Source organism: Adiantum capillus-veneris, chromosome 7 (genome assembly GCF_014529385.1).
Source record: "Adiantum capillus-veneris isolate H3 chromosome 7, ASM1452938v2, whole genome shotgun sequence".
NCBI classification, from domain to species: Eukaryota; Viridiplantae; Streptophyta; class Polypodiopsida; order Polypodiales; family Pteridaceae; genus Adiantum; species Adiantum capillus-veneris.
The window spans coordinates 74,172,863-74,190,000 of NC_140937.1; the positions used below are offsets into that span (position 1 = coordinate 74,172,863).

At 41.9% G+C, this 17,138-nt stretch overlaps 1 pseudogene; it reads right to left on the reverse strand.

Moving 5' to 3' along the window:
* Positions 1-15,080: 15,080 nt before the first annotated feature.
* On the reverse strand, positions 15,081-15,449 carry LOC147454065 (uncharacterized; annotated as a pseudogene).
* Positions 15,450-17,138: the final 1,689 nt, after the last annotated feature.

The following is a 17,138-nucleotide window of genomic DNA, read 5'->3' on the forward strand; positions in this document are numbered from 1 at the left end:
AATATCATATGCACCCATAGAGCATGTGCCTACTAGCTCTACTGTTTCTCTACTGGCTCTATTGCCTCGTTTCGGATTTTATTCGGTGGAATCTTTGGAGATTCCTCCTTTAGTCAATTGTGCACAAGCAAAACTGAAGGCTGCACTGTCTAAGAATCGAACTCATAGCCTTCCAAGGACTAGCTCTGCGCGCTAACCAACCAAGCACGACCGCCTTGCTGTTGTGATCACTAAAGTTAAGTTTAAACAAAAACAATCTCAGGCTCTCCCCCCAACCACGAGATCTATGACCTCGTGTCTGCATCCTTTTTCTCTCCCGCTTGCACGATACTGCTTTGACCCCATCTCCACCATTACAAGATTTGACCCGCATCTCCTCTCTTGCACCCTCCTCCAAGCCTGGCAAGCTCGTTGCCGCATGCATGCACTACACCCTCGCTACTCCTTGCTCAATGATGTCTACCCCTGACAATTCACCATCTGGAAATTTCTTGCTTGCATTCAGAATCGCATCTAGCTTTATTCTCTGTTGACCGCTAGGTCAACAACACAACATAACTCAAGTTTCGTACCAAAGTCTTATCTTTTGCGAGTTATGAAATGCTGCGGATTATGGCTATAAACGTCATTTGTAATGAGTAGTTATTCTAGTTTCAGAAGCCGGGGTGCAATGGCACTTCCAGATTGTAAATACAAATCCATTTGACCCTTTCAACCCCATTTTTGGTTAAACCTAAGGTAGCCTTAGTATATAAGGTACCTAGGTTATTTTGTAAAGGAAGACTTTTATCATAATCAAGTTTTAGCGCTGCCGTCTACTGTGTGTGAGAGAGAAAGAGAGTAAGTGTGAGCTTCATCCTCTCGCTACGCCCCGCTCGCTCAACGCATTGGAGATCCTACTGCACCATTATTGTAGGCTCGAGGAGAGCTACGCGACAACGCCAAGCATTCCACGTGAGACGAAGCGCACACGCCGACGCATCTACGAGCTATTTGTGGTGGTAAGTGTATCAAACGATGTCTGTTTTCTGCGTGCTAGTAGTCTATAGAATCGTGGCGACATAAGCTACGCATAGGTACTCATAAATTTCAGTTTTGGGCACTTTCAAAATTCTGCTCTGTCATCCTATGCGTTTTCCGCAGATGGATTTTGAGTGAGGGTTTTGAGTGTAGAATCTTAGGGACAGGTGTATCCTAGTGAGGAGATGGTGTTCCTTAAGTTTCGTATGAATCTGGCATGATTAGGTGAGTTACCTTCCGCATGTGTGTATGTGGCTAGGTGGTGTAGTTGAGAGTAATGAGGTTCTTGATTGTGGTTTAGTTGGCCTTCCTGAGTGCTGTATGTGTAGGATGGTCTCAGCCTGACAAGCTTAAGAGATTTCCTCCGTGTGCCTATCGTGTCATTTGTGTCCTCGATTGACATCATGTTGATCTAGGTAGTGTTTGCATGCACTTCATGGGTGTGTGAGTCTCTCCCGTCCAACATTGGCGCCGTTGCCGGGGACACAAGGACCTAAGTAGGTTTCCTACTAACACTCGTGTGATGGTTGCTTGATTTAGTTTTGGCTAAAGAAAGCGTTTTTCTTAAGTGGATCCGGAAGAGAATATTCCGCGATCAAGTGGATAGCCAGGAAGCGTGTGTCTTGCCGAGGGTCTGCGACTAGATAGGTTTAGTTAGGATTTGTGGATTAGAGTAGTTGTTGGTGGTCGAGTGATGTGTGAGGTGATAAAAGCGTTTACTAGTCCGTGTGTGGCAGTGAAGCGTTTTTCTACTCATAGATGCAAAACCCCATATGATTTGTAGGAGTAGCTTTAGGTAAGTGATCCGATTCTGATCTAGAGCTATTCAACACTGAATTATTTGCTAAAGTGCTTGATTGCATTTGAAATCACGGAAAAGTGTGCTTTTGAGGGTAAAAATGCATTAAACAAGCTTTTGTGGATATTTTTGTATGACTGACTGATGCTGTGCATATAAAAGAGCATTTGCAAGGGTTCTGTGAAGAAAACCTGCAATTCTGTAAACATAGACATCCTACGCATAGGATGTCTCAAGGGGGTTCTGGAGACCAAATTTGAAAATTCTGACTGCACCAATGGGTTCAGAGGGTAGGTTTTACCCTAGTAACATATTGACTTGGGTGTTTTTCCCTATTTTTGTTGACCAAAAGCCAAAAGGCGGAGTCAGAAAACGTAAAATTTTAGAAAAGGCTTAAATTGAGTGATTTTTGTATGTTTTTGCAATTGTGAAGCATACTTGCACTTGCTGAGAGCATACGGAAGCATCAGGGACACTTCAGTCTCAAAAAATCAGCAGTAGACATCCTACGCATAGGATGTCTACACGGTGATCTGGTAGAAATTTTGAAATTCTGAGTTGACCAGTGTGTTCAGAAGGTAGGTTTTACCCTAATTTCACTTGGAAAGTGGAAATTTGACCAAATTTTTACAGATCAAAGCCAAAAGACGAGAATTACCAGACATCCTTCCCAAATTGTGCCCAAGGCATAATTTTTGAGACCAAACCATAGGGTGACTTCATGTGCATGTTATACATGATGTTTTGAGTGCATGTGATAAATTTCATCTCATTTGGGTCAGTGAAAGGGAAGATTGAACAGAATTTAGCATTTTTGACTGAAAAAGGCAAGAATAGCTAGTTTTGGGGTCTTTTGACATCCAAACTCAAATCTAAGCATACCATTGGGTTGCTGACATCAAGGGGAAGCTTTGGGTCAAGTCTAGGGTCAAACAGGCAAAAAAGACATCCTACGCGTAGGATGTCATATGTGTGATTTTGCACTCCAAACTAAATTTTGAGCATACCACAGTGATCAGCACCTCAAGGAGAGTCTGTAGTTCAAATTTGGGGCAATTCTGAGCAAAAAGACATCCTACGCGTAAGATGTCTAAGGCATGATTTAGAGGCCAAATTCAAATTGTGGACATAGCAGGGTGTTGTATAGCCTTAGGCAAGCCTCCTAGTCAAATTTGGTCCAATTTGGAGCTGATTTGACTTGGAAATTCATTAGAACAGACATCAAGCTTCTGGAACAGATTCTTGATCATTTGACCAACCTATAGGTGTCACAATCAAAAAGTAAAAATAGCTGTGAGCTTAGCACATCAAGGGGAAGCTATGGTGCAAGTTTGATCTGAAATAGAGCAAAAAGACATCCTATGCGTAGGATGTCTCCAGCTTGACATAGGACTCCAAATCAACCTATGAGCACACCACTGTGATCAACACATCAAGGAGAAGCTAGGGTTAAAATTTCAAGTCATTCTGAGCAAAAAGACATACTACGCGTAGGATGTCTCAAGGCCATTTTTAGGTCCAATTGAAATTTTGAGCATACCATTGTGTTGCTGGACTTAAGGGGAGTCTCTGGACCAAATTTTGTTAAATTCTGAGCATATAGACATACTACGCATTGTCGAGAAATTTGCGGTCTTGTCGGGAAAGCACCGGGCTTATGGTTGTGAGAGTTTGTGAGAGAACTAAACAAAAACTATATGAAGAAGTTAAACCATAGATGCCATGAAGACTAGGGTTTGGAAGGAAGTGAAATCAAAGAAGTCCCACTCTTGCACGCACACACACAAAGAAAGAACACAAAAGAGAGTGTCAAAACAACACAAATATGAAAACATGGCTATCGTCATAATTAATTGTGTATACAAATCCTCTTGGTTCATAGCAAGATAACTACGCTTACGTCAAAAGAAAAGTTATAGTCTATGAGAGGTAGTATAATGGGATCCGGTGATAGAAGTATTTCATTGAGCCTTTCTGGCCAAGGAGAAACACTATACGTTGTTAAAAGTGTATTTTACGGCTCATCCATACGTTAATTCTAATAGATCGTACAGAGTGAAAGCGATAGAAATTATCATCATGTGGGTTATTCATCTAGGATAGTATGTGAGAAATGTAGATATGAGAGAAGAGAAGGGAAGAGAAGAGAAGAGAGTTTCCCTCCCAAGCTCTATTCTTGCCCGTAGGCAATAAGGATACTGCGGGGAGAGATGTACCTGTAGCAAGGAGAACCTAAAATTTGTAGAGAGGATGAATTACTAAGAGTGAGAGAGATAGATTTGGTTAAGGAGATGATATTAGATATATATATATATATGTTGGATTAGAGATAAAAAAGAAAACAACAAGAAATCAAGAAAACATCAATGTAGAACACATCTTACTTGACAAACCCTTTTGCACCATTATTGATAGAGAGAGAAGAAGAGGGGAGAACTCCACTTTGATTGATACGCCAAGTGCAAGACCTTCTTTGATTAGAGTTGATCTTCCAAGGATAGCGTACAAGAATGACTAGTCTTCCTCTAGGAGAAAGTGTAGGCTTGGGCTTATGTTAATGGCTAAGTACAATTAAGCATTACTACTCACTCCCTCAATAATTCCTCTCATCAATGGCTTGAATGCTTCGTTTTTTTTTCAAGGAAGGAAAGGTCCCCTTTTATAGGTGAAGGGAACCCCCAAGGGTTTACACAAGAAGAGAGGAGCCAGTGTGAACAGGAATTGGAAAAGTTGGAAATGAGCTGTCCCTCCATGATGTGGGCAGATTGGGGTCCAGTATTTTGATCATATCTCCTCAACCGTGGCTCCAAATAAAAAAGTAAAAATATGGGCAAAAACTTCAGCTCATTGGCTACGATTATCATTTTAAAATCATTTTCCAATTCGGATTGGAACTTTGTGTAAAAAAATCATCAAAATAGGGTCCATTTCTGGCAGCAAAAGTCTTCCTATGGTCCCCTTAGCCTAGACTTTCATTTGATTCCAAAAGACACCTCATGCCATATGAAAGCATGACATTGCTCTTTGAAAAAGTTTTGTAATCATGCTTGCAATAATGCATTAAAATAAGTGTATCTTTGAAATCATGCCACCAAGTGTCCCACTAGGATTTGATTCCCTCCTAGTAGCTATTTAAAAAGAAATATGAGAAAAATACAAAAAATACATAGAATATATATATATTGGAGTTTACCCTAGATACAGGATCTAGCTAGGGTGTGAGATGATAATGAGATAGTAGAAATAACGAATCAATGCTTTTTGCCCCAAGTTAAAGAGGCGGAGCTATTGATGCTTTTCCCATAGTATTTTCTGATGGTAAAGTAAGAATAGGTTACCCTTCAGAAAAATAATAAGATGAGATAGAAGGCTTATTATTGTACTTAAATATGCATGTGTACATTATAGGAAAGATAATTATGTATCTAAAACTTTACAAGATAACTCTTGTAGGATGCGTTCCCACTATGTACGTGTCACAGCACGACAGCGTAGGATGTCTCTAGGCCAGTTTTAGGGTCCAACTATACTTTTGACCATACAGAAGTGTTCACAGTGTCACAGAGATCCCAAATGTTCTTTTAAAATTGAAATTGGAAACTGCATTTCACTGTTTTGGCCATAACTTTCACAAACAGTATCGGATCGAAAAAGTTTTTATATCAAAACGTAGCTTGAGAGCGGCTCTACAGATCTTAGAGCAAAACATGAACTAAGTGTATGCCGGAGGCAACCATTTAGTTCTACTTTGAAAAAAACGTTGTTTGAGGCCTCAAAATTCAACCGGAAGTCAAGGGTGTCTAAAAGCGACAATTTGCGAGAATTGTGACAAAACGGTTGCGGTTTTGGACATAGTTTTGACTTTTCCCTAACCAAAGCACTTGAACACAGTGGACTAAGTCTACTTGAACCAAGCAAAAGCTCTTAAGCCCAAAAATCATGTCTACCCTAGATTCAAATGTAGCTTACACAAGCTTGGAGATCCCGACGATAGAGGAATATCCTCCCACAATGGATCTTCCAAACTTGCAATTAATAAAGACCCATCTTGTTGAGAGAGTTTGGATGATTGGTCATGAGAGTTAAGGACTATATAGATACATTGACGACAATGAGGTCAATCTTTATAGGTGCTCAGATCCATACCTAGAAGAGATAACGGATTACAAGCTCTTATATGTCTACACATACGGAGTTGACTGTCAATGGAGATCTATAGTTGTCGACAAGTATGGACGAGAATACAGAGTTGTAGAAAGCACAAATCCACAGACTGTACTAGAAAGAGGTGGAAATTTGGTTAATGAAGGACCACAAATGCCTCCACCATACACGAGAATTCCTATAGGAATTCCAAGAAGAGAGCCACCAGGATTCCCTTCAAGAGCGATAACGAGAGAAGGATTGGGAGAGTCTCTGGTTAGACTTGTAGACAATCGACGAGTTAGACCATCCCAAGTCCAAAAATGGGTAAACAGAAAATACTCTGGAGATAAAGATCCGAGAGATCACATAACGTCTTTTAGAAGAGTGATTAGAGCAGAGGAAGTTTCAGATTTTGCGACAGTTTGCGGGATTTGGATTGACTCTAGAAGATGATGCAGCTACATGGTTCGACTCGGTGGAAAAATGGGATTTTGAGACCCTAGATGAGCTGTTTGAGGAGTTTCTTGAATAATTCTCGCCAAAAGGCATTGCTCACAACACGGTCTCGCAAATCCATAGATTCAAACAGAAAGAGAATGAATCAGTACGCAAAGCATCATTACGGCTCAAGAGATATGTTAAGCTCTGTCCGAGAGCGGAATTACCTACGCAAGCACGAATGATGCTGATCTTTATCTAGGGAATGAGAGATGAGGGCCTACAGAAGGATCTGCATATGATAAGGAGGATGACGCTAAACGAGTTGATCAAAGAGGCTCTTTATCTAGTGGATAACTGTGAGGCATACAAAGAAAAGGACTTAAAGAGTCAAGGAGATGACACATCCTCTCAGCAAAGTGTTTCACAGATAAGTGAGTCCATTGCCAAGCCAATGGCACCTATTGATCAAGAAAAGCTTATCGACGACTTGGTCAAGAGGTTGATTCCTCTTGTAAGGTCTGATTCGGGAGAGCCGAAGTGGTGTGAAATTGAGAGAAAATGGACGAACCATACGGGGGAAGAGTGCTATTATAGCATGGAAAATGCTAGGGAGAGGTATGTACAACCTGTTCCAAAAGCACCTACTCCACCTAGGTACATTACGGGGAATGCGCCAAGACCAGTAGGAGTTTTAAGGCCACAGCTTGTCTTAGGAAAACAACCTCCGCTGCCAGGTGCTAGAATGCCGATAGACATGAGATACATGCCAATGATGGAAGCATCAAATAAACCAACGCCAGTACCATCTACAATGTGGTATAGAAACCAAAGTAAGTACTACCCCTCGGAGCAACAAAATGTGAGAGAAACACATGGAGTGGTGAGGCCGGTACAACCTCCACCTCCTGGGTTTTAGTCGAAACAAAGAAGGTATGAAATGGACGAAAGGACATTGCGATTCATTGCAAATAGCGGCTTATCTAGGTCAAAGCTTGCTTATAGCCAAGAGGAAATGCTAAAAAAATCTCCTCAACCAAAGACAGATTGTCACAAAAGTCGTGACAACCACTTGGTCAAACAATGTCCTCATACGGAGATCACTGAAGTAAATGCCTATTGTCTTGAGTGTGGCATCACTCACTTGATCTCCGATTGCTCAAAAAAACCAAACCAAATCAGGAAAATCACGACAAATGTATCAGGGATTGTTCAGCTACCTAGTAGCTCAGAAAATGAAAATGTTGTACCAATTCAAGTGGTTACAAGAGCACAAGCTCAAAAGAAAGCTGATGCGAATCCAGAGACAAAGAACATGGAAAGTGACATGAGTCCAAAGACAGATGATGGACCAAAGACAGACGCACCTAGTCAGAAAACCAAGAGCAAACGAAATAGTTGGAAAGCTAGAAAGACTAGGATGAAAGCACGCAGGGAACGAGAGCAAAAATCCCTAGCTGAGAAGCTTACCGAAGCTGAGGAGAAGATAAAACAACATGAGGAAAAGGAGGCACCTTCTCTTACACAGATGGTTAAACCTCTAGAAGAACCATCCACGGATGAGAAATCGAGAAGTGCTAGTTCAGGAGGATCTGTGTTGGCAGAGAAGGTTAATGAGACATTAGATGCCCTCTTGAAAGCCTATGATGCGAGGCTCAAAAACAACCAAACCCAAGAACACAGGTGGATGACATATCCCTATACGGAACTAGAAAAGCAAAGGTTTGAAATGTGCCATAAAATGATTCAAACAGCCCAAGATTTACTAGAACCACTAGTTGCAAAACCTGAGGATGTGAGCCGTGTCATGCCTAAATAAGTAATCCCACCAAACCAGGAACTAAAAGAGCCAAATTCTAGTCATGAGCACAGACCAAACCTCAAAGACCCAACATTAGAACCAAGGATAGTACTGAATACCATGGATAACTCTTTCGAGGGATTTCACCAAGCTATACCTAAGGATTGTAAAGAGATAGATGGTCTTGACGAATTGTGGAAACAAGTCAGAGAGGCCAATGAAGCCGGTGACCTAAGAAGACGAGTAGACAAGACTGGTGATGAACGAGGAGTGTTTCTACCACCAATAGAGGAATTTGAGACAGGATCTCAAATGAATCTAGATGTGCGATCGTATTGGGGGGACAAAGGATCTGTACAATCTATGGATAGTCAACAACCCCATTCTCTAAGAACACTACCGTCCTACATGGGAGAATACGAGACCAAGTCATATGTGTTTGAAGTACCATCACAGAGACTATCTCCCAACAAAGCCATCGATTCAAAGGGGCTAGTAGATATTCTATCTACCCCAGTCACCTGTACAATAATGTTAGCCGAGTTGCTCAGAATAAGACCAAACATGTGGGCTAATGTGGGTAAATGTCTAGAGAAATTTGGTGTAAAAACCCCAATGACTCAAATCGAGGAAGGCATCAAAGAGCTTGAAATGCCTCAACTAAATACTAGGCCAGTGCCATTAAACAAGGTAGGCGAGTATTACGAGGGAGAAGATGGAAACACCACCCTTCCTTTGGAATTCAATGGTGTAAAAACCATGGAAATCCTTGACAGTGGAGCTGGTGTGGCCATTGCAACCAAAGAGGTTTGGAAGAAATGGGGAAAACCTGCCTTGATATCCACACGAATGACCCTACAGCTTGCAGACGGACACAAGGAAAAGCCCCTAGGACTGCTAGAAAAAGTACTTGTTACTTCTTGTGGCATTGAATATAAACACACTTTTGTTGTTGTTGACTTTGGCAAGAAGAACAACTATGACATCATTCTGGGAAGACCATTCATGCGACAATTGAAAATGGTCCAAGATTGGGGTTATGACCATATATACCTGAGACATATAGAAACCATAACAAAGGTAAACTTGAGGAACCATAGCTATAGGGATGTGACGAGAACACCGGTTGAGGAGTTTGATTCCGCCACAATTGCAGGATCAGAACCTCCAGATTGGTTGGGTAAGCCTAAAGAACTGTGGATGTGTGGAGCTTCACAATGTGGTAGCTTGAAACGTGAGGAATGTATCCTAGAGCGGGTTATAGAGGATATGGACTATATCCCAGAACCATTTCCTGAAGAAGAGTTAGAGCCTTTTGAATGGGAACACATCCTGGCTACTCTGGACGTGTGTGCCGTGGAGGATGCTCCCACAACAAAGTTTTGTGATGAAAATGGCTATGATGTCGTTCCTTATTTTGCAGTGAGTGTAATCCAGGAAAACGAAGAGAACCAGACATCAACAAGCTCTCGAAATAAGGAGCAAACAACGAAATGTGGAGAATCAAAAGATGAAGAAGACGACGAGTTCTATGACTCTGTAGAACACTTCGAGCTTCAAGAAGATCAACGACCCGGGAATCAATGTCATCGCTACACGAATAAAGTGCATCAAAAGTGGATTCCAAAGTCCTCGGTGAAGACACAGCCACCACCAGCATCCTCATACATGGATCCTAATAAGGATGCAAAGACTCAGCTAGGAAGAAGACGACCAGAGCAACGAGCTAACAATGCTCTAATCAATGGGCTAGAAAAGTCCTCCAAGAAACTACCACCCTCGAGCAAACAGATAGTAACTTTCCACTACCAGCCAAAAAATCAAGGGAAAGTACAAGAAGTCAACCTTGCTGAGGATAGTAGCGATAGTGATGAATCTTACGACATCCCCTATCATCAACTCAGGCCATCACTATCACCAACCCCTTCAGCAACAACCATGACAGGTCAAAAGAATAGGACAACAAGTCAAAGCCAAAAAGCTCGAAAAATCTGGATACCAAAAAGCCAGATCGGCCAAAAACAGATATGGATCAAGAAGACAAAGATCTCTAATGACAAATCACAAGATCCAACACCAAAACAAAAACAAGGAAAGCGTGGACGAACTGGTAAGAATATCACAAAATTGCAAGCTTTCACAACTCAGGTTTGGGTTCCAAAGAAGTTGATTCAAGCACAAAAAAGTCAGGAATTCATTTGGATTCCAAAACAACCACAGTATCAACTTTCAAAACCTGAATCCCATCCCCAACCAAGCGTACAAGGGCTGAAGCAAAGACCACTGTTGACTCACACAACAAAAAGGTGGATCCCAAAGAAGTCTCTTCAAACACAAACGAAGCACAGGCAAGTATGGGTTCCCAAACGAGAGCCAACAACCAAACAGCCAATAATCGCAAAGAAATGGGTCCCAAAGAAGAACAACAAAACTGCTGTCAATACATCGCCGCTTGAATTCTTACAATTCTTCCTACGATTACAGTACAGTTAGAAGAGAGCAAGTTGCTTCAATCAAGCAACGATACAGGAGCTTCAAAGACCATTACATTGCTTAGAATAGGAAGCCTCGCCAACAAATGCCAATAAGAAAATTGCTTATACCCACATCTTGCACAACAAAACTGCTGTCAGTACATCGCCGTTTGATTCTTACAATTCTTCCTACGATTACAGTACAATTAGAAGAGAGCAAGTCGCTTCAATCAAGCAACGATACAGGAGCTTCAAAGACCATTACATTGCTTAGAATAGGAAGCCTCGCCAACAAATGCCAATAAGCAAATTGCTTATACCCACATCTTGCACAACATAAATCTTTTCCATGCATTGACTGTGTATGAATAATAGGGCTACATTACAAGGCCTACATAGGCACAACTTTTAATTGCCCAAGCACAACACATACCCTTTGCAATACCCTGTCGTAAAGGATGACTCCAAATAGGAACGGGGGAGGCATTCTGAATGCGGACCTAACATTATGACTATTAGAGGGCAATGTTTTGTGAGATGCATTGAATTTTTGCATTTTATTGTGACAATTTTTTGACAAAATTTAGAGTATATGCCCTCATAGTAGTGTTACAGAGGAGTATGGGGACAAAATCCATATATGAGCCCCTAGGACATGTGTATAGTGTACATAGCATTTAGATTTCTATTTGAATGATTTTTCTTTTGTTAAGTTTAAAGATTTTCTTTGTTTATTATCAAGAAAAGAAAATATAAAAAATCATAATCCACATGAAGAAAAGACTGACGAGAGGCCTGAGCACTACAAAGAGAAGAAGGTACAGGGAAACGATGAAACTTCACGAAGTATGTCTCAGCAGCCACTACAACAGCCGAAGAACTTGTCACAAAGCAGTGTCAACATGCAACCGAAAAGTCATACAAGTCAAAGTCGAGTAGCTAAGCCACAAAATGAGTGAGGTGTTAGTCCCAAAGCTTCAAGTAATATTCTTTGTGGTCTAAGCGTCTTAGCTATTCTAGGTAATGCTCAAGCTGGAAGAGTTGAGCATATTTACGTTGTGTCGCTCATGCTGGTATAGGTGAGCAAAAGAGTCAAAGTCTAAGTACTTACGTCTGGTGATATGAAGGAGAAGGTCCAAAAGACACTCACGTACTGAGCACAGTGAGATACGAGTGGAGAAACTTCTACATCGAAAACCCTTCTTGTAAAGGTGGAAGCTATTGAGACATCTTTTGATGTCACATGTGCTACATTTATTCCTCGAAACACCCATCATCTCCTTCTTTCACATTGCATGCTTTTGTTGACAAATTTCTCATATGCATATAGAGTGTCCCATAATTGGCACTTGCATCAGGCACTCTTTCCGTGTTTCACCCAAGCACTCACCTTTCATGAACATGTACTTCACGTTCAACAGCTCAACTCCAATAAGAGCGTATACCAAAGGCATTTTTTTCCCACCGGGTTTTTTCCCTTTGGTCATCCAGGTTTTAGACCCTAATCCAAGGACACCTATCGCCATCCTCTTGTACATATTCCTTCTACATCAACAATAAGGAAATGCTACTCAAATCAATTGAAAAATGAATTAGAGCACCAATTTCAGATCATAGCATACTTCTCCTCAATGGCGAGTCGAAGAATGGCCTACAATGACAAAGCTGCAGACAACACTAACAACATGATAACACAAGAACAAAGAAGTCCCCAATGAAGAAGAGCAGGCATAAAAGTAATCAAAGGATCTCAAAAGATGAATGGTTAATATGATCGATGACCGCTCTAATGGATCATAGTTCTTGTTGTGGTTCGACAAAGTTACAAGCAGTGCAACAGATGAAGCCAAAACGACAGCAAAGACCACATCGCCATCGACAATCAGGTCATGTCGGGGACGACATGAACGCGGAAGGGGGGAATGTTGACCACTGGGTCAACAACACAACATAACTCAAGTTTCGTACCAAATTCTTATCTTTTGCGAGTTATGAAATGCTGTGGATTATGGCTATAAACGTCATTTGTAATGAGTAGTTATTCTAGTTTCAGAAGTCGGGGTGCAATGGCACTTCCAGATTGTAAATACAAAGCCATTTGACCCTTTCAACCCCATTTTTGGTTAAACCTAAGGTAGCCTTAGTATATAAGGTACCTAGGTCATTTTGTAAAGGAAGACTTTTATCATAATCAAGTTTTAGCGCTGCCGTCTACTGTGTGTGAGAGAGAAAGAGAGTGAGTGTGAGCTTCATCCTCTCGCTACGCCCCGCTCGCTCAATGCATTGGAGATCCCACTGCACCATTTCTGTAGGCTCAAGGAGAGCTACGCAACAATGCCAAGCATTCCACGCGAGACAAAGCGCACACGCCGACGCATCTACGAGCTATTTGTGGTGGTAAGTGTATCAAACGATGTTTGTTTTTTGCGTGCTAGTAGTCTATAGAATCATGGCGACATAAGCTACGCATAGGTACTCATAAATTTCAGTTTCGGGCACTTTCAAAATTCTGCTCTGTCATCCTACGCGTTTTTCGCAGATGGGTTTTGAGTGAGGGTTTTGAGTGTAGAATCTTAGGGACAGGTGTATCCTAGTGAGGAGATGGTGTTCCTTAAGTTTTGTATGAATCTGACATGATTAGGTGAGTTACCTTCCGCATGTGTGTATGTGGCTAGGTGGTGTAGTTGAGAGCAGTGAGGTTCTTGATTGTGGTTTAGTTGGCCTTCCTGAGTGTTGTATGTGTAGGATGGTCTCAGCCTGACAAGCTTAAGAGATTTCCTCTGTGTGCCTATCGTGTCATTTGTGTCCTCGATTGACATTATGTTGATCTAGGTAGTGTTTGCATGCACTTCATGGGTGTGTGAGTTTCTCCCGTCCAACATTCTCCTTTTTTTTCAATTTCCTCAGCTGGGGAGCCCTACTAGCATCCCTTAACGCCTTTTTAGCCTAAACCCATGGTCCCTTGGTGCAGCCCGAAACTGGATGGTAATCAAGGTAGAAGTATATATGGAGGCACCTAGTGTATCTATATATACCATTAGGTTAAAAGGTATTCCTAATGGCTTTAAAAAAAATAAAAAATAGAAAACTTGAAGATTCCTTCATGCACGTCCCTTCGAAGCCAACATTGCTTGCTCTGCATAGCTTTGCAGGTGTGCATGACCTACATCCTTGTAACAAGAATGTAGCTCAGTTCGCATGTGCACTTGCATGTCATGCCATTCCTTACACACCAAGCTCATCATCGCAGAGCAACTTAGCCAATCGGAGGTTATGCTTGAATAGGTCCCTTGCAACGAGAGCAACAATGTTTTTATGTCTAAGCCTCTTTACGTGGTGTCCGACAATTGTCCAAGCAACACTATGTTGCCACTTCTGCCTGCATTTTTCTTTCCCTTCGGTGGCTCAGTTTGGTGCGACAACCCATCGTGCGAGTCTCTCAAATTAATCAAGCGTCACACTTGTGAAACAAGCACTCCTTGCAAATGCTCCCTATCAAGGGAAGCTTATAAACACTGCTGGATGCTTTGCCTTGTCATGAGCTCTTGATTCTCCCATGATCAACATCAACCAGTGCAGCTATGCCACCACTCCAGGCGGTAGCTCATGTAGATGACATTATTGTAATTCCCGCATTGTAGATTACGACATCATCACATGAGCTATGGAGAGGGCATACCTAGATTGGTGCGGTTGGGAGCAGCGGAGTGCCAGCTTGAGGTACTGCACCTAGCTAGGCATGCTCTCCACAGCTCATGTGATGATGTCGTAGTCACAATATGTGGGAATTATAGTGAGAATTTGTCTAAAAATTATTGTGCTAGTCAGGGTCTATAGGGCAGATGATAGTTCTGCACCCAAAATGCCCACCACCTCCACGAATATTGTGGTGCACATGCGAATAGACATGGATGAGAGAGAGTGCCCCCTCGTGATAGTTGGGCACCTTGTCTATTAGCAGGCATAACCTTAATCATGGCAAGCATGCACACAATATTAAATCTCAAGCATGCATTCCTGATCCAACCGTGGAGTTGCAGACATTTACTCCGTATTAATCAAAGCCCAGGATTCACAAATTTGATTGAAGCTACTGCTTATATCATAAGATGATGTCATGAGATGGCGTCGGACAACAGCAAAATTCAAAACCCACACTTAACTAGTAGCTGAAGTTCCATTGTCAACACATTCGTTAATGAAAAGCACCCATGCAAAATAGTAGCCTTAAATTGATTAGAGAACCAATTAAATAGAAGCGGGGCACCATGGACGAGTTAACTGGCCAATTTGCACGCCCATGCTCCACATTAATACAAAGCTCATTAATTTACAAATTGCACAGATTTGCGTTGCCGTTGCCATTGACAATGAGCCTACTAGCGTCAAGTGCTGCATGCGATCATGGAACTCCATGGCAAATAGGGTCGTCTGAGTTGGCAGCAGCAGTCGCACCTTTCACCTCATGCTGGACACAGGCTCTGGCCTCACGTGGATGCAATGCCATCCCTAGGCTGCCTCGCAATGCATGCTCTACCACATCAGCACCGGTCAACTCCCTCTTCCCCGCTGCCTTCGTCACTGGCCAGTGTTATGAGGAGGCCTGCACGCTTTGGGAAAATAACTTCCTGTAGCCATCCACGCCGGCGTGGATTGCTACAGGTAGTTTGCAAAGCTATTGAGACTAGAATGTTGGCGCTCAGTGTCCAGGCTAGGCTTACCTCACCCACCTTGCAAGCCCATTTTTTGGTGCCCAGCCACCAAGAGGCATGCCGTCTGGCTCTCGCTCGCCACCACTCTCCGCCATGCTATTGAAATAGCCGGCTCTCGCTCGCCACCACTCTCCGCCAAATGAGGTTTGGAACATGCATAAAATGAAGGGCAGAAAGCTTTGACGAGCTACCACCGCCATTTTTATCTCTGTTGGCACGACCAGCAAGATATTTTAGCTCATAAACTATATAAAACAAACTGATTGTAGCCATCCACGTCGGCGTGGATGACTACAGCTAGTTTTCAAAGGTATCTCGGCCCGGAGGTTTCCGTGCCAATGACGACTCCCGCCTTCCCATGAAGAATCTTAAAGGATGCTGTTAGAGACGGTCGAGCTCTTGGTAGACTGCAAATCGTATGATCCTGTGAGTTTGAGACAAGGCAAGCGTAGAAGGCTTGTACCAATGCAATCATCAAAGAACAAACACAGGGCTAGGAAAGGATGCATGAGCAAATGAGTAAGCCTGAGAAGCAAGATGTTCCACAAATTTAGGTAATCAAAAGTTTCTTCTGGAGATTTGCATAGGAGAAATACCGGGCAGACGGTTGGGTTTCATGAGGGTAGGTGAAAATTGCCATTATTGTACAATAATGGCCGGGCACATTTTTGTTTGGACAGTTCATGAAAGCAGTTGTTAAATATTTGATCTTACTTTGTAAAATTTTTTCTATAGTGAGAATGAGAATCATTCTTTCATAATATACTAAAGAAAGCCATGTTTCGTGAGCATGGATACATGAACGTGCAAACCTCCTCAAGCGGCTTGTAGCTATGACTAGAATTTCAAGTTAAAAAATCCGGAAGAAATTTAAAACTTTGATTGAACCCATTGACGTAGCAATCTGTACACTACCACTGCTTCCTTGTCGGTTGCATCAATATTTCTAAAATTTTTCTTGTCACATTATTAACCCATGGGGAGATGTGTTATAGCTTTTGGGCCACGATGTGGACATAAGCTAGTGCTAATTTTTGAAAGTAGAATTGATTTGCTAGCAGTTACTTCTGTGCAAGAACATTTTGAGCTTCGTGATGCCAATTTCTATCTTTGACCGCTAACATTATCTCGGCCGCAAGTAAAGTTGGAGGCTACAATATCAGATGATGGTGAGAAATATTTATGCTTGATCATGAGTTGCATCCGTTCTACAAGGTAGATGCTAGAAGTGAAAATCAAATTGGTGCAGGCATCAACAAAGTTTTTCAAGACAAGGAAGACAGCAATGGAGATCATTTAAATGATGATCTACACAAATTAGATCACTCAAAGATTAATGTGAGTGTGATTGACATGATTAATTGCATGCCACTACAAAGCAATTTATATATTGAACTCCATCAAGCCAAGAAGGTGGTCCAAACTAATGAGCTCCCAGCTAAATATGATAAGTACATTGCATTTGAATTGCCACCAGCTGGTGATTCTTCAGGTATGGAGCAAAGACATGATAGTCACATGTGGACAGAGTATGTCACTTGTAGTAGTAATAGTTTTAATGGGATTGTTAGATTTAGCAGACGCTCTTGGCATTTTCATTGCATTAACATTCATTGTCCATTTTATTTGCGCTCAAATATGTCCAATGAGTCTCAATGGCAAGGTTGGCTTGTTAAATCATGTCCTAAAGGATTGGTCTCCTCTCAGTATGGCACATTGGCATTACTCACTGTGGACAAATGCCAGAA